The sequence below is a fragment of the Salvia splendens genome, chromosome 9, assembly GCF_004379255.2.
Source record: "Salvia splendens isolate huo1 chromosome 9, SspV2, whole genome shotgun sequence".
NCBI lineage: Eukaryota > Viridiplantae > Streptophyta > Magnoliopsida > Lamiales > Lamiaceae > Salvia > Salvia splendens.
This window is the reverse complement of record NC_056040.1, coordinates 17,844,365-17,863,408: the sequence shown is the minus strand read 5'-3', so window position 1 is coordinate 17,863,408 and position 19,044 is coordinate 17,844,365. Positions and strand designations below refer to the sequence as shown.

The following is a 19,044-nucleotide window of genomic DNA, read 5'->3' as shown; positions in this document are numbered from 1 at the left end:
AGAAGTGAGTGAGGAAAGGCAAGTTCACGTGAGGGGAAAGGTTGAGCTGAATTGCCCAAAAATTGTGCGCGAGTTTGAAGACGAAACCACCTGGTGCTTTATATATGGGGCGAGGGGTTAAAGGTCGAACACTTCGTCAGAGAAGGCCAACCAGAAACTGACACGTGAGCTCTAAGTAACTTGTAGAAGCAAAATGCATCTTCATATTTTAAACTAATCGCCAAATCCACGTAAACCTCTCTACTCAATTAGTATGAATTATTAATTTATAAATACCACCGTCACAAAATCAATTGTCATCGAAATTTTGATTGTATAAATTAGAAAATTCGGGTTACAAATTATTTTGTAAAATCCGCATTCACAAAATCCAGGGGTATGGACCATTGGCTAATCAAAATTTCGGAAGTGTATATATAAAAAAATACCTCTCCGTCCCGGATTAGGAGCCCTATTTAGTTATGACACGAGTTTTAAGAAAAATAAAAAAAGTGAGTTGAATAAGTTAATGGAATATGAGTCTCACTTACTTAAATATATGTATATTAGTTTTATAATAAAATGTGATTATAATAAGATAGTGGAATGTTGGGGCCTACTTACCATTTATGGTAAAAGTGAAATATGACTCTTACTATGCGACGGAGAGAGCAGTTGCATAAATTGTTTTGTAAAGCCACCGTCACCAAATCATGGGGAGGCCAATTTAGTCAAAATTTTGTAGTACAATTAAGTGGGTAATGGTTAACTAGCTTGTGCCATACGAATAATTTGGGATAGTATTAAATAATGATGACATATGATATGATGGGGGTATCACATTAATGATACGGTGTATATACTTGAATCTTCCTTATTTCTATAAATCAAATTGTAGTATATACAAACAGGGGCGGATCCATAAAAAATTGCCAGTAAAGGCTCCACTAGGGCTTGAGGTGCAGTCGAGCAGAGGAGCGTTGTCGTGTTGGTGTCGCCGTGTCTCCGTGCAGCAGGCAGCAACGCTGGTGTCGCCGTGTAGAACAGAGAAGCGGCGTTCCGGCCTTCGGATGGCGCGGGCGGCGGCTGTCCGCAGCGTCGTGCCTCGCCTCGATAGAGCGATGCGGCACCGCCGGCGAAGAGACGTTTCAGAGATATTTTGGAATTGGGGATTTTTCAGTTTTGCTGCTTTTCTCGTTTTTTATTTACTTTTTGTTACTGAGTTATTTTTAATTAGTTATTTTGAGTAGTATTTTTTATTTTGGGCTGAAAACAAATTTTATTTTGGACCTTTTTATGGGCTGAATTTTATTTATACTCACTTGTCTAACACTTCTTGGGCTGAATTTTATTTATTTCCTGTGATGGGCTTAATTTTATGTAACTATATATGTATTATTTAACTTTAAAGTCATCTTCTTCCTCACAATAATCATCCACCATGGTTAATGCTCTGCAAATTTTTACTCCTTTCATTAATCTCAGCCCTTTCTATTAATTATTTCAAGATAATTTGTTCTACATTAGCATCACCTTAATAAGGGCTTAACATGATTTTTAAAATTTTTTAAAAATTTATAAATACAAAATAAAAAAATAAAAAAAATGGGTAAGGGCTTAAGCCCTACCCTCTTATAGTGTAGATCTGGCCCTGTATACAAATCAAGATGAACACGGTCATCACGCAAATGCATTTGTCCTGAACTTTGCGTGGTAAATAAAACAAAACACAAAAGTAGTAGGAACTAGATCCTAATTATTTAATGTAAACGAATTTTCAAATTTAGGCAATAATGTGAATTAAATAAATAATTTTAATGCATGGAGTGCCGACGTGTACATGCTACCACGTCAGATGCTGCCGGTAGAGCCGTCAAATCGTTCCGTGTAGAAATTGTCCACGTCAGATCATGTCTGAGAAATTGCCATGTCACATGGCCCCACATCATATCTCTCTTTTTTCCCAGATTTTTTTGTTTTATTTGATTTTTATATTGTAGCAAATGGGTCCAATCCCGTCGACAATGCACCGCTGATCTCTCGATTCACAGGAAAATCTAGAATTTTTTCCCTCTGATTTTACAGGTGTCCAATAATATTATTTTCTAAAATACGGAGTCCTTTTTTTTGTGGTGAACAGATTTTGTTTTTTTATTTTCAATGTAATTTGGTAGAATAGGTTGATAACTTCAAGCCTTCACTCCATATCAATTGATGCGATGAATATGGTATCCCGAAAGCAAAATTGTCAGATCGAAAAAGGCGGCAGCCGGCTGGGATTCCATCCACAGATGAATGTGCATTCCTCCGGTCGTTGCAGGCAATCCTCAAGTGCATGCCGCGACGCCTTGGGGCATGATACGCCAACATTCATGTCACAACCCTTTCCTGTTGAGAGTCCAATTGACGAGACAACGAGCATTCCTACAAACATATTGTCTCCCAATACAGAATCAATATCTTTGTTGTAATTCAGCCCTCCATCACCGTAAAGACCACAGTTTACAACACCTCTGATATCTTCCAATGCAAAACCAATACCATTACTATTGTACGTACTCACTCTATTCCAAGTTACTAGTAACCTTGCATTTATTCCATTTTTTTTATCATTCTAGACTACTTGCATTACTTATATTTTTATTAAAAATTTTATTATCTCATCTATTTTATTCTTTCTTCCATTTCCATACTTTATTCTCTTTCATAGTTTATTCTTTCGTACCAAAAATAATGATGCAAGTAGTTTGAGACGAATGAAGTAATAAATCTTGTAAAATTAACAAATGAGTACATGATCTAACAAAAATAAAAAATTAAAATAGGAGTAAAAAGAAATGTCTTCATATTATTACACTATTTTATTAGTAAAAAATAAAAACATTTGACATACGGCCTCGTACCATACAATTCCCAATACTGTAGAAGTTACACTGAAGTATCGATCAAGTTCATCCAATAATTCCCAATAATATCAAATTAATTAGGTTGGGTTACTCAATTAATTTGACAATATGAATGTTTTGGAAAGTCACTTTTAAGCTGAAATCTACCTTTAATAAAGCAATGATTGCGTATAATTTTATTAATATGATGGGATCAACGTAGTCACCAAAACATTGTTGTACACTTGTTCGATTTAGATAGATTTCCAATATATAATATTACTTGTATCAATTGTATTATTGCTGTCCTGGTATGACTTTATTATTGAGTTGAGGTGTTCGAGACTATGAATACGACCGATGTGTTTGTATTTTAATAATTTAGAATCAGTATTATTTTATTCTCCGTCCCACAATAAAAGTCACATTTTTTCCATTTCGATCTGTTCCACAATAAAAATCATATTTCACTTTTACCATAAATGATAAGTAGGTTTCACATTCCACTAAATCACTTCACTCACATTTTCTAAAACTTATATAAAAAAATGGACTTCATATTCTATTAACTTTTCTAACCCACTATTCTTTATATTTCTTAAAATTTGTGCTCACACCAAATATGACTTGTATCGTAGGGCGGAGGGATTTCATAGTGGAGTTTCAAACAATTACTTCATTCATCCTAAGAAATATGAATATCTTTTTTAATCTGACCCACAAAATTATAAACTTTCTAATTTTAAAAATTGTTTTCTCTTAATAAGGTAAGTCAAGCTTCATTCTTTATTAACAATACTTTAATAACTTTTTTTTTCTATCTCTCATACTCTACTAATGGTATATTAAAACACATAACTTTACTAATATTTATTGTTGGTGAAATTCCAATATTTTCCCTATAATATAGAAAAATCTCATTGAAAGTAAAATATGAATATATTTGAGGTACTATATAAAATAAGAAAATGGTAATATAAACTAAAAGAGAGCAATGTTAACAAAAGATGACCAACATATCATTTCTCCTGCGAACCCGTTCCAGGTTAATAGAGTCATTTACTATTTTGGAAAGTTCCAAGTTAATTGAGTCATTTCTATTTTTGGCAAAAAGTACCAATCTCTTTTACTTTATTCACCATCCACTTAGAGCATTTTAGCAGTGGTGCGGATGTCCAGGCGGACATCCCCGCGAACATCCTAAAAACACCTCCTGCCACGTCATACGGACATCCCACTGCGGATGCCACGTCATACGGATATCCCATTGCACAGTGGTGGACATCCCGACGGACTTCCCACAATAAAAAAAATTAATGCAATAATCGGGACGTCCGCACGGACGTCCGTGAGAGTCAACGCAATGGCGGACGTCCGCACGGACGTCGCGAGGGATATCCGTGGAACGCCGCGGAACTCCGGTGTCCGCAGCGGATGTCCGTATCCGTACCTCCCTTGCACAATGGCGGACGTCCCGCGCGGACTTCCGGCACGCCGGTCGGAATTCCGCCCGGGACGGGCGCCATTGTTGATGCTCTTAACACACAATTTTAAAACTCCGTACCGAAAAGAAACGGCTCAATTAACAATGAATAGAGGAATTACTACTTACTAAAAGAGCTATACTAGTACACATTTTGAAAATTGATTTATTTCTTCAAGCATGTGATTTCTCAGTCCTTTTTTTTAATTTGGTAGGCTTGAGATTCATACTCTCGCCTCTCGACTTTACAAAAAGGCAAGGAATACCATTGAGCTATTGTGCCGTGGTACGTGATTTCTTAGTCTGTTAACATTAAAATTTAACTCAACTTTCATATCCAGTTTCACATTAAAACGATTGAATTTCGTACCAAGTTATGTTTTCCAAAACTTATTTCTTTTTCTAAATTTGACCTTGCACAATTTTGTTGTTTAACAAAAATGCAATTCAGAGTAAAATGTTTCTCCATCAAATTAATATTAGAGTCAATCTCAAAAAGTGTAAATTTTATTAAAAGGCATGGTTATGATAGTGGCTTTCAATTAGTATTACATAATTTAGTTCGAGTAGTATATTAAGCAAATTATATGTGGCTCCTAATCAAATAAATATTTATATGTTTAAAGCAGTTTAATTTTTTTATGTTTAAATGTTATGTCTAATTTTATATACGTATAACATGATTTGTATAAAGGGCTAAGTGCTCTTAAACACAAAGTTTCACCAAATTTGATTTTGCAATAGGATTAAAATTCCTCATCGATCTACATATACAATATTTCAATCATTTTAAATTTTTACATAGAATTACATGTGTATATGATTTAATCAATAGATGTATCAACACATGTATACTGAGTATTTACATCAACTCTTCTAGACTTCAACTAATTATGATAATGGTTTTCCACTTCCGCTAGTTATGAGTAATATTAGTTGGGAAATTGACAGTAGTAGTATAACAATCAGAATAACTGAAGGAAATTAATTTTTATTTTATATGTTAAATTAGAATTAAATAAAGTTAATTAGGCGCAATAATATAATTTATCATCTCATGATATATAAATATACTTTCAGAAAATGAAAAAATTATTGAAGAATAAGGTGTTTTTTTTGCACGAAATTCCTCCACGTTGCCAGCAATCTGTCTAAACATAAAATGTTGTACCAAAAATTTATGAGTGTACACGTGTGTGTTTGTTTTTTTTCTCTTCAATTGAGGATATGATGCAGAATTGCGACGGTACAACTCCGTAAAGCATAATAATTAATAAGTTGTGTTGTACGTGTAAGTTGTCATCAATAATAGTAGTATGATTTTATTTTCCAATTTTATTATGAGATATCAATAATAGGAGTGAACAAAATCGAATTTAGATGAATTATTAAGTTAAACTTAATTATAGTTTGTTCGGTTTGATACGTTTCGATTTGGTTCCGTTTAGGTTAAAATTAAGCTTGATTCATTTTCTTAATTACAACAAAATTTATTATTCTTCTTTTTTGGTAGTGAATGAATGTTCCCCGTTTGATATGAATTCGCTGTGTAATAATACTCCTTTTTTTTATATAACTATATTTTGACTAATGTATTCTTTTGGATATAGATAAATGAATTAATATTCAATCATTAGAATCATAGAAATTAAAAAAAAAAGTATCTATATAAATAAATAATACAGTACAATTTCTCAATTACAGGTCATGTTTCATTTTGTATTATCGTCTGACATATAGCATCAATTTGTCGAAAATATAGAAGATGAAATGTGATATATCTTCATAGTCATATCAGTGATATACACTTCACAAAATGGGGACAAGGAAGAAAATTATACAAGGTTCATCAATAATGATCTCATGCATTTACCACTAACGATTTAATAGTGAAAAATCATCTATTTCTTCCTAATTTGTGGAGGATTCTTTTAACAGACAAACTTATGATGATTTATCAACAAAAGGTCTCAATGCATGCAAGATCACTACACATGTCTAAATTAATAATGATAACACAATATAACGATGATGAAATTTAAATAATACTACTATGACAAGAATCTTTTTCTTCATCTTAAAAAAGAATCTCAAATAAGTAATCTTTCAATTTATATCACAATAATTAATGTTGTTTAAGGGTGAAACCGATGTTTTATTATACCAGTCAATAATAATTAACAAGATTGTTAATCTCTCTCTCTCCATCACTAAAAAACTAAAAAAATAAAATTGAACTACTATATATATTGTGGTCTCGTGTCCTAATCTTGATTGCGTAGGCTTTGATAATGAACTAACGAATTTTGCATTAATTATTTTTTTGATTAATTGAACTCATGGAACATTAGTTTTTTTTTGGAGTTGCAAGATAATGCAAATAATAATAATATGTAAGTGTCAAATACCAAGATGAGGAAACGGCTAGTACCAACCAATCATTTGGTAATTACATTTACATTTAATAGGTAGTATTTACCTAGGCATACAATTAATTGGTGGGAGTTTCTAAGAGCTGTAATCTTCCTATAAAAGGGAATGACTTGTATCAAACAAAACACAACAAAAAAATACAATCTTAGCTATTCCTCTATCTTTGCCACCATGTTCTATCTTCAATACAATGCCTCTCTCGATTACCATCTTTAAGATGGTATCAGAGCAGGTTGCAACGGTGTGGGACTCAGAAAATTCTCATCACCGCCCCAGATATACCTTTTTCGGCCCTTTTTTAAACTTGCAAAATCAGAAAAATAGCCATGTCAGAATCTGACTCAGAAGCTACAAACACCAATCAGCCACTGATGAATTTCTCAGGAGAGTTCGCGGCCCAATTGGCCGAATTCCTTAGGCAAATCAATATACCACCAAAAGCTCAAGAACAGCCCCCTCCACCCTCAAATCATCTTGAATCATTGGGGGAGGTACATCTCCAAAGCAAACTGAATGGCGACAATTACTCCCTATGGACAACCCTAATAGAACACGCAATCGGAGGGAAGGGTCTGTCGTCTCACATCGATGGAGTTACAGATCCTCCTCCAACTAGTGATCCCGGTTACCCGAAATGGAAACAGAGAGATCATTGTTGCTTTAACTGGATTATAAACAACATCAAAGCCAATCTTGTCAACGAAGTATCACAGTATGCAACGGCCCGAGACCTATGGCAGGGACTGGCCATTATATACGGAAGTGGAACCGATCCATTCCAAGTTTCAGACATGCATAGGCAAGCATACAACATGAAGCAGGGGAATATGAGCCTCGAAAACTTATGGAATAAGTTCCAGAAGCTCTGGATTTCCATCGACGAAATGGATCCAAATCCGATGGATACTCCATCAACTATTCAGAAATACAACAACAACACTCAGAGGCATAGATTATATCAGTTTCTATGGGCTTTGGATGAAAGATATGATACATTAAAGAGAGAGATCTTAAACAAAGATCCACTGCCCACTGTACAAAGTGCTTACGGACTGGTGAGACGCGAGTCGGCTAATGAGCGGGTCTACAAACCCTCAGGCGATGCACATGAAGTCGGAATAGGTGCCGGATTAGCAGCAATCAACCGAAATCGACCACCACCGCCACCCAAATACTCTGCAGCTCCGACCGACAAGAACAGAATGACGTGTAGCCATTGTGGTGGGAAGAAGCACACGGCGGATACCTGCTTCCACCTCCACGGATTCCCCGATTGGTGGGAAGACATGAAGAAAAACAGACAGAACAGGAATCAGAGCGGAGGAGGCAGAGCAACAGCGGCGGTGACCATTGGGGAGTGAGATACCAACACCGAGAACTCGGCGGGCAACGTCGGTCACCCCAACACGGCGGGGAACGGCGGCGGGCAGATCAACGGTCCAGGTCGCCACGGTTTTGTCACGGCGGGAAACGGCGGCGAGGAGAAAGCCGTTGCTTCGGTCTCGGTCGCCAGGGTCTGGTCAGAAGGTAACCCGGCGCCGAGTTTCACCGGCACCGACGGAACATCGACAGAGAGGGAGGCGGAATTGAGGGCTGGAGATGAGAAATGGGTGGAGGCGGATGAGATTAGGGTTCATGGGGGAGAACACCAGATTTACACCCCCAAATCAAAACAATTCGAATTTTCCCCTCCCCCCCAGAACTCTTCTAAATTTCCCCATAACCCCCGCGTTTGTATACCTACTCGAAATCACCCCCAAACTTCCAAAAAATCCCAATTTAACCCCAACACTTTCAAAAATCCTAAAAATACCCCAGAAAAATCCAGAAATTTTCCCGTCAAACCAGACGATCAGTTATTTCAACCTAATATCCCGTGTCACAACTCTTTTAAAGCCTTAGCTTTTACCTCATCCACCATAGTCGAACAAAAGGAGAACCAATGGATTTTTTATTGTGGAGCTACTGACACGATCTCATTCGATCCAAATGACTTCTTCACAATGTCCAAACTGACTAAAACCTATGTCCAAACTGCCGCGGGGGATTTAGCTCGAGTCGAGGGGGCAGGTACTATCAATATTTCTCCAACTCTCCGGCTCTCTAACTGCCTATTTGTCCCAACTTTCTCACACAAATTATTATCCGTCAGTCATGTGACAAAAGAGTTAAACTGTAAATTACTGATGCAACCTTGTTTTTGCGTGTTACAGGATACCAAGACGGGGACGATAGTTGGGCGTGGCACTGAACGAAGCGGACTGTACTATGTGGATGAGATAGCTCAACAAAGTGCTGCGTTACTAACTCGTGAAACAACTACGACAAAGGCTTGGCTTTTACATCGTCGGTTAGGGCACCCTTCTTTAGGATATCTTAAATTAATGTTCCCTACGATGATCTCTAGTGTGCACTCTCTTGATTGTGAAACTTGTCATTTGGCCAAAAGCCATCGTCATTCTTTTAAATTGAATAATACTCAAGTGTCTACCCCGTTTTCTTTGATTCACTCTGACGTTTGGGTTCCTGCTCCAATCACTAGGGGTCAGGGTCTTCGTTATTTTCTCCTGTTTATCGATGACTCTTCTTGTATGACTTGGGTCTATTTCTTGAAAAATAAGTCTAAGGTTTTTGAAAAATTCACCCAATTCTACAGTATGGTCCAAATCCAGTATAAACAAAATATCCAAGTCTTACGGTCCGACAATGGAGGGGAATATATAAATGCCAACATGAAAACCTTTTTTCTGGACAAATGGCTTATCCACCAAACTTCTTGTGTATATACACCTGAATAGAATGAGGTAGCAGAACGGAAAAATAGGAATATTCTAGAAATCACTAGGGCTCTCCTTATCGAGTCAAAAATGCCCACATCTTTTTGGCCAGAAGCTATAGCCACCTCGGTGTACCTTATGAACCGTCTTCCAACATGTATCCTCAACTTCAGAACTCCCATTGATACATTTATCAACCATGAAGCCATACAGAAACCAACCTATTTCACCCTTGATCTGAAAGTCTTTGGTTGTACAGTCTTTGTCCACATCCCAAAACATGTCCGTACCAAATTCTCTCCATGTGCCATTAAATGTGTTTTTCTCGGGTATAGGGTCAATCAGAAAGGTTACCGGTGTTATGACCCTATAACTAAGCACATGTTTACTACCATGAACTGTGATTTTGTTGAGGGTGAATACTACTATAGCCAATCTAGCGGTCAGGGGGAGCGTCAACCACATAGTCCAATTAACGACCCACTAAATTGGCTATATATCCCAAAGGACACAACCAATCATCCAGAACCTATACCAAGGGAAACCGAGCAAGGGGAAGATGAGTCAAGGGAAGAGGAACCCATTCTTGGCACAGAAATTGTTCCATTCGAGGAAACAAGCCATGCCAACGAGCAATCAAAATCCACTAGTCATGCCGCAGAGTTTGGAGACATTACCCAACCATCAACTCCGTCTTCGAATCCTGAGGTAAACGATTCCCCTGAACTCAACACATTAGAAATCACTAACACTGACAAGATAAGCCAAGAAGGGGACAATGAAAATCGGTATGAATTACCACACAGGAGTACAAGGGGAATCCCTCCCAAAAGGTACTCTCCAGATTGGAAAGGAAGGAAGACAAAATATTCAAAAGCAAACATAGCTCAAAGGCACCTCACAGTGATGGCCCGAGCATTTGAGGCGGCCCTATATGAAGAAGAAGAAATTCCTCAATCTTTCAAAGAAGCTGTTAAGCACAAACATTGGAGAGAAGCCATGAAGAAGGAAGTTGATGCCCTGATCAAGAATGGAACGTGGGAGAAATGTAATCTACCAGAAGGGAAGAAACCAGTCGGATGTAGGTGGGTTTTCACCATCAAAAGGCGTGCAGATGGATCAATCGAGAGATATAAGGCACGATTGGTGGCCAAAGGATATACTCAAGTGTATGGAATTGATTATAATGAGACTTTCTCCCCGGTTGCTAAACTTGACACAATCCGGGCATTACTGTCAGTTGCAGCATGTAAGGATTGGTCGCTACATCAATTTGATGTGACTAATGCATTCCTCCATGGAGAATTAGGTGAAGACAAGGAGGTCTATATGGAAGTTCCACCTGGATTCGAGACCGAATTTGGTTCCGAGCAAGTGTGCAGATTGAAGAAAACTCTATACGGCTTGAAACAATCCCCAAGAATTTGGTTTGGAAGATTTTGCCAAGCAATGGTCAAGCATTGGTTCAAACAGAGTCTTTCTGATTATACACTTTTCACAAATAGGAGAGGAGATAAGATAACTTGTCTTATCATCTATGTCGATGACATGATCATCACAGGGGACGACACAGAAGAAATCAGTAACCTCAAGACCAATCTGTTTAAAGAATTTGACATGAAAGATCTCGGCCCTCTAAAATACTTCTTAGGAATAGAAGTGCTCAGATCGAATCGTGGAATATTCTTAAGACAAAGAAAATATATCCTCGACCTGTTGGCAGAAACTGGCCTCTTAGACTGCAAGCCTGCTGACACACCAATGATACCGAATCATGGGCTAAAAATTGTTGAGGGAGCTGAACCTGCAGATCGAGAGAAATATCAAAGGTTAGTTGGGAAATTACTCTATCTATCACACACCAGGCCAGACATCGCATATACAGTAGGGATTGTCAGCCAGTTCATGCACCAACCGCAAGAAGATCACATGAATGCGGCCTTACGAATAGTAAGGTACCTCAAAGGCACAACAAATTATGGGGTGTTCTTAAGAAAATGGAAGGACCTTGAAGTAGATGGCTATACAGATGCTGATTGGGCCAGTAATCCAGTCGATAGAAAATCAACCGGTGGATACTTTAACTTCATTGGAGGCAACCTAGTTACTTGGAGAAGCAAGAAGCAAAAGGTTGTAGCCTTATCAAGTGCTGAAGCAGAGTTCTGAGGTATCAAGAGTGGACTCATGGAGATCATATGGCTAAGGAGATTACTTACTGAGATCGGTTTTCCCCCAAATCGAAAAAGTAAGTTATTATGCGACAATAAAGCCGCAATTAGCATATCAGAGAACCCAGTACAACATGACAGAACCAAACACGTTGAAGTCGATGCCACTTCATCAAAGAAAAATTGGAAGGTGGAATCATAGAATTCCCGTTTGTTCGATCCGAGGAACAATTGGCTGACATCTTAACCAAAGCAGTGAATTCCAGAATTTTTAGAGAAGTTTTGACCAAGTTGAACATCGGGGATATCATCGCTCAACTTGAGGGGGAGTGTCAAATACCAAGATGAGGAAACGGCTAGTACCAAGTACCCATCACTTGGTAATTACATTTACATTTAATAGGTAGTATTTACCTAGGCATACAATTAATTGGTGGGAGTTTCTAAGAGCTGTAATCTTCCTATAAAAGGGAATGATTTGTATCAAACAAAACACAACAAAAAAATACAATCTTAGCTATTCCTCTATCTTTGCCACCATATTCTACATTCAATACAATGCCTCTCTCGATTACCATCTTTAAGAGTAAGTCCATCAACAAAATACACGTTAAGTAAGCTAAGTATAATAAAATTTTATTAAGCCTTGTAACTAAGTTCTTAAACATAGCTCCGACATAAACAATCTTAATTTGCAGATTTCTTGGATTAGTTGTCGATATGCATAAAATTCTTCGCTGTCAAATTCAGTGAAATTTAATTAATTTCACAATCATTAGACTATTTGGCCAACAATTTGTAGTTTTGTACACATGTAACACGCCTCGAATCTTGGCTCAAATCTAATTATTGACTAAATCGTATCGCACCTACACATCTCACACCACCTAATTTATTTAATATTTTTCAAAAAAAGCATAAAAAAAAATCTGATAGCAAGCATGATCAAATTAAGATTATTATTATTATTATTATTTTTTTCCCGAAAATTGTATTATAAATATCACTCCTCCACCACCCATTTTACACCATTTTCAAACACTCTCCATTAATTCACTCTCTACACTTTCACTCTAAAAAAATGCACGGTGTAGACGACGAATCACCCGGCACTGACGAATCGGGATATGGCGGCTATCCTTCCCAGCCGTGGGGTTGGAGTCAAACTCCCCCTCCGTGGGGATCGAGTCCAACTCCTCCTCCATCTCAGCTGTGGAGGTCGAGTCCCACGCCCCAACCTTTTCAGAGGAATTTGAGCCGCTCACCGTTTGGAGATTACAAACTCAACCTGGACGCGCTTAACCATCCGCGGCTGGAGACCCCTTTCCATTCCAGTCAATCTCCTTTCACCGATGCAGATCGAGACGCACTGGAGACGATGATGGGTCTGCTCAGTCCGAGCGTACCGGATACGCTGGCAGCACGCGTGGATAGGCCCGTTCCGACGAGAGTCGGCGGGTCCGGTGGGGCGGGTGGAAGCAGTGGCGGCGGGGGCGGCAGAAGAGGCGGCAGCCGCGGTGGCAGCGGCGGCGGTGAGGGCATTGGCGGCGGCAGCAGGCGGTGGACGGGCCACGCACTACACCAAAGCGGAGTCCATTGTTGTGGCGCGGGCGTGGGATGCCGTCACATCGGACCCCATAGTGGGCACCGATAAGACCGAGGGAAGCTTTTGGAAGCGCGTCCTGTTGGCATACAACGAGTTCAAACCTCGAGGCTCCAAACCGCGTGACGGGGAACAACTCCGCAAAAAGTGGTCTAGGATTCTGCATGCCACCAAGCGGTTCGCGGGCATATACGAGAACAACGTGTTCACTTCGTGGAGGAGGAATCCGACTCCGCCACCGAGTAGGCGGTGACGGCGTTTTTATTTGTATTATTTTTTAATGTTCGTTGTATAATTTTACTGTTTCCAATACAATGAATATTCGGTCCCAATTACCTCATTTTCTAATTATTTACATTCTAATAATTTTAATTATAATTGATTTAAAATAAATAAAAAAAATAAAATGAAAAGTGGCTAAAATTTTTGGGGCTATTGGAAGTAGGGCTGTCAATTTTTGACACGACACGATAACACGACACGAACCGGCACGAAAATAATGGGTTTGGGTCGGAGCTTATTGGGTTCGTGTCCTTATCGGGTCGACCCGTTAAGGACACGAAAATTTCGTGTCGTGTTCGTGTCGTGTTCGTGTCGGGTTCGTGTTATCCGTTAACAATACGTGTTCGTGTCGTGTTCGTGTCGTGTTCGTGTTATCCGTTAACAAAAAATATTTTAATATTATTAATTCTTATTATTTTCATTTTTAATAGGATTAACCGTTATCAGGTCGTGTTGTTATCGAGTCGTTATCGTGTCATCTCGTGTACGTGTTGTTATCGTGTCGTGTTGACCTGAATTGGTTCGTGTCGTTAATGGGTTCGTGTCGTGTTTGTGTCTGAGGATTTCGTGTCGTGTTCGTGTTCGTGTTTGAGGTTTTCTTAACGGGTCGTGTTCGTGTTTGTTGTTATCGTGTTCGTGTCGTTATCGTGTCGACACGATAACGACCCGACACGCACGATTTGCCACCCCTAATTGGAAGTGTCCACCTTATAGCTGCGGATACTTTTTTTGTGGGCGCGGATAAATAAATTGGGGCTGTGGACAAAAAAGGGGGCGAGGCTATTGGAAGTGTCCGCCTTATATTAGATGCACTTAGACTGGGTGATTGGTCCTCCAAGATCAATCGTTATTTTTTTGCGTTTTTCTTCAAAGCCCTCAATTTTGCCATTAAGTTAAAATTTGTGCTTAATTACCTTGATATAATTCGAAAACGGAATGATAAATCAAGTCTCCAATTTTATTAATGCATAATAAAAAAATTAACATGACTAACCTTTCAAAAAGTCAATATCGATTAAATTATAATTCGCCTAAGAAATATGTCAAACAAGGCATTGCATGATTTTTAGTAAAATTAAGGATTTTCGAAGGCTGTAATACCCCGCTCAAATTAACGTGATTAAACGTTTAAAGAGTAAATGAATGTATTAAAGCAAGTAGTATTTTAAACTCCTATGTTTCGTCGTATTAAAATCCTTGATGGGTTTTAATTGATAGTTAAGCGCCAATGTAAAACTAATCTTGATCAAAAACTTTGATGTGCAAGAAGATACATGAAGCGATAAAATAATTATCCATGTACATTTATAAATCAGATGGATATTAAATGTCCATTTGCAAAATATAGTCATTTCGCTTCAAATGAGAAATGTACTAATTTTATTTAATTTACGATGTTACAAAAACGAGCTAAAGCTTCTTCGCAAAGCTAGTATTATATCTTCAGGAAATCCCAACTTCCTACAAATGATAGGACAAGTCAGAAACGAGAGTGCAATAATAATACTGTAACAAAAATATCTTTTTACCATCTTTAACCATAGTCAACATATGAATAGTGCGACACTATTCACTGAAAACGACCCGAAGTCATCACCTATGTATATATGTCACGTTTTATAATTAAAGTGTATATATATATATAGAGTTGTGATCATATAATAACCCTCAAATCACGTAATAACCCTATAACCAAATCTGGACCACACATATTTTCTAATCTTGTGGTTCAGATTCAAACTTAGATTTACTTCATAAAAAAAGCGCGGGGGTAAATATGTCATTTCCCTCATTTAATTTCTGAATTTCGTCAAATATCACGTAAAATGATAAAATGATATATGTTAGGATTATTGCATAGAATGATAGTTTTGCCGGATAGAATGATACTCTGAGTTGATAAAATGATAATATGTCATTTCCCTCATTTAATTTTTGAATTTCACCAAATATCACGTAAAATGATAAAATGATATATGTTAGGTTTATTACATAGAATGATAGTTATGCCGGATAGAATGATACTCTGAGTTGATAAAATGATACTTTTTGACTGACTGATAAAATGATATATGTTAGGTTTATTGCATAGAATGATAGTTTTGCCAGATAGAATGATACTCTGAGTTGATAAAATGATACTTTTGACTGACTGATAAAATGATATATGTTAGGTTTATTGCATTGAATGATAGTTTTGCCGGATAGAATGATACTCTGCGTTGATAAAATAATACTTTTGACTGACTGATAAAATGATATATGTTAGGTTTATTGCATAGAATGATACTCTGAGTTGATAAAATGATACTTTTGACTGACTGATAAAATGATAAAATGATATATGTTAGGTTTATTGCATAGAATGATAGTTTTGCCGGATAGAATGATACTCTGAGTTGATAAAATGATACTTTTTGACTGACTGATAAAATGATACTCCTTATTGCATAGAATGATAGTTTTGCCGGATAGAATGATACTCTGAGTTGATAAAATGATACTTTTGACTGACTGATAAAATGATAAAATGATAAAATGATACTTAAATAAGATTTTACATATTTAAATGAGCGAAATTTGTATATCATGGGAAATAAGATTTTACCTATAACTGAACCTCATACATACGTGTAACTGAACCTCATACATCTGTATATCATGGGAAATAAGATTTTATGTATTTAAATGAGCGAAATCTGGATACGTAAATTTTATCATGAGCGAAATTCAGAAATTAAATAAGCGAAATGACATATTTACCCTCTGCGCTTTTTTTATGAAGGAAAGCTAAGTTTGAATCTAGACCACGTGATTTTAAAAATGTTGTGTCCAGATTTAGTTATAGGGTTATTACGGAAATTGGGGTTATCATTATAACGCATCCATATATATATATATATATATATATATATATATATATATATATATAAGTTGAGATTTTTTAGCTTAATTGAGAATCGAGATGCATTTTCAGTCACTCATCCACAACATTTTTGAAATGTCAACTGCAAGTAGATTATGTCAACTCGGAGGTATTATCGTCAATAGCCTGCACATCAAATGTCAATAGCTTGCACATCAAATGTCAACAACTTATAGTTGACATTATATATGTATAGTTGACATGTGTGTAGTTGACATGAATTGTACATGTAGTTAACATGGATTGTACACATAGTTGACATGAATTGTACATGTAGTTGGCATAAATTGTACATGTAGTTGACAAAAAAAATTTAAATTTTTAAAATTTAAATTTTTTAAAAAAAAAATCAATTTTTTTTAAAAAAAGTATTTATTGAATAAAATGTACCATGAAATTACCACTCTGCCCTTTTATAATTAATTAATCTAAAAATATTTTTCATGTGGCAAATTCTGGACCTCTCATTTAATAAAAATGAGTAGCTGATAATAATGCATATCAATTCGCAATTAGGCTAAAAATCTCAATTGATCACAACCATATATATATGTATGTAAAGGCGAGTTATTTTCTGCAAAATCTGCATACAAGAATCTGGCTCAAGGAAGACATATGACATATCCCCAAAATCAGGAAGAGCATTGAATTAAAAGATTTCATCACTCGTTTTATTATTTTCGTTTCACGCGGGTGTCGGCAGAAATTAGTATAAGGAATGAGAGTTGTAAAGATTTTAGTTTCATAACTTCTCCAACAAATAGCTTTACTACACACACCAAAATCCAGTTTCACACTTCTTCGACGCACTCTCAGCTCTCTTTTTTTTCTACCAAGATCCTACACACCTAAAATCCCCTTTCACCCAAAATTTTAAATGAGTAGACAGAAAAAGTTTTCCACCTTTCCTAGCAAGTTTTCAAGCAAGCATTCTTCAAGAAGGAGAATTTCAAGTAGGAGCACATTTAAATAAATCTTTATAATTCTTTTGAGGTAATGATTATCAAGCCACAAGTTAAATCTTTTCAAGTATGATTTTATCAAGCATGTCATCATAGCATGAATTCATATAGAACATAGAATCACAACTAAGCATGTTTCATAAACAATCTTTCTAACTCTTTCTTTTCAAATTCATGTATGAAACCATTTTATTCTATGTTGAGCCTAATTTACATACAACAAATGCAAAGTCTTAGAATCAATAAAGTAATTAGAAAGTAGGAAAAACTCCTAAAATATTTTCTCTTTGGAAGATAAGCACCTTTGGAAATTTATAACGGAAAATCTAACCGTTCAAATATAATTTCCTTCGGTCAACGTGAAGGTAGAAGAGTTGTTTACCTTCCGTTAAAATTTCAGAACGATCGGACAACGTTTGTACCCTCGATCGTGTAGAAAATCGACACTGCTACTGTAGAAAACGGCAGCCACTTCCAAAATTAATTTTAGAAGATCTAACCGTTAAAATTCAATTTTCTTCAGTAGGAATGATGCTTTATGAGTCATCTACCTTTGGTTAAAATTTCGGGACGATCAGACATTGTTTAGACTTTCGATTGTGAAGAAATCCGAGGCTATGTCTTATTAGGCGAAAAAGAAAGAGAGAGATTTAGAAAGAGATGTTGAGCATAGAGAGAGGTGGATTTCATGTATAGAGTTTCTGGGGGTGGGAGCCTCTTTTGAATCATTTAAGTACTTGGACTAATATTTTTTTAGTTCCTTTGTTGTTGGGCCATTTCAAGTATATAATTGATTTGGGTCGTATACTTTATGGGTTAACTTTGCTAGTGCTTGATGGGTTAGTTTTTTTTTAACTAATCAATTAATTCTTCATTTGGGATTAATTAATTGTAATATTAGGAATAAATTAATTGCTTGAGATAAAATTCTCTTAAATTAATTTAAGTAACTTAGTTTGTATGTTTTTCAAGTAAATTCTCAAATTTATTAAATTAATTAATCTCTCGATTAATTATTACCAATAATTAAATCTTTGAATTTAATTAAAGTGAATGAGTTTAAGAAAGAGAGAAGGAAAATAGGATGCAAATCCTGAGAGCATATCATCCGCTATTGTTATTTCCTTGAAGCTAAATAGTTTATTATCTTTTAGTGGACAAGGTCCATCGCAAGGAATTTAACTCCAAGTGAGTTAATATTGTTTTACGGAGTTCGGAAGCATAAGAGGTGCACTTTCCTATCCTACAATGGATATATATATATATATATATAGGAAAATGATCAATACAAAACTTGATCTCAATACAAAATCCAGACCAAATCCTGACCATGAGATTTGACAATCCAATGGTCAATAATTAAACAAAAACACGGAGGGTCATTGTAAAGCAGTTTTAGGTCATATTATAAACTTTGGGTTTGAGGTCGTGTTAAGATCATTTCATGTCATCCTTACTATAATGACGTAAAAATAAGCTTACAATGACCAAAAAATGACTTTTGTATGCTTGGTTCTGCATTTTTGTATTAAGAATGATTTTGCAT

General features: G+C 36.4%; 1 long non-coding RNA gene across 1 annotated transcript; it reads right to left on the bottom strand.

The window, feature by feature from the left end:
• Positions 1-14,881: 14,881 nt before the first annotated feature.
• Positions 14,882-18,245, bottom strand: LOC121748640. Its single transcript, XR_006039501.1, has 2 exons — positions 17,881-18,245; positions 14,882-15,071 (listed from the first exon to the last, which is right to left on the bottom strand). It is a non-coding gene; the product is annotated as an uncharacterized LOC121748640 (long non-coding RNA).
• Positions 18,246-19,044: the final 799 nt, after the last annotated feature.